Here is a 585-nt window from a genome sequence, read left to right as displayed (position 1 = left end):
AAATAGATAACACATTGAATGGACAAAGGAGTAGAATTGAATCAATTTAAGACAAAATTAGTGAGATTGAAGGCAAAGACCTCAATACATTTTTGGAAAGGGATCAATCACAGGAAAAAGATCAAAACAAAATGAAGAAAATCTAGAGTTTATGTGGGAAACTATCAAAAGGAATAACCTACGTGTAATTGGAATTTCAGAGTAGGAAGAGACAAATAAAACTACAGAAAAAAATGTTGATTTGTTGGGAGAGAATTTTCCTGGTATGATGAAAGATAAGAATATATCCATTCCGGAAGTCCAATGAACCCCAAACAGCATAGACCCCGAAAGAAAATCACCAAGACATATCATCATCAAACTCACCAAAATCAAAGACAAAGAAAGAATCCTGACAGCTCTTGCTGTTGTTGTTGTTATATGCCGTCAAGTCAGACCCAAGTCATAGCGACCCCTCCTTGGGTTTCCAAGGCAGTATCACTATGGAAGTAGATTGCCCCATCTTCAGGAAAAACAAAGAGTTACTTACAAAGGGCAACCAATAAGACTAAGCTCAGATTTCTTGCCAGAAACCATGCAGGCAAA

This window comes from Orycteropus afer, unplaced genomic scaffold (assembly GCF_000298275.1).
Source record: "Orycteropus afer afer isolate SDZICR_OR568_19922 unplaced genomic scaffold, OryAfe1.0 scaffold00172, whole genome shotgun sequence".
In the NCBI taxonomy this organism is placed as follows: Eukaryota; Metazoa; Chordata; class Mammalia; order Tubulidentata; family Orycteropodidae; genus Orycteropus; species Orycteropus afer.
The sequence above is the reverse complement of the archived record's forward strand: the minus strand, read 5'-3'. Positions refer to the sequence as shown.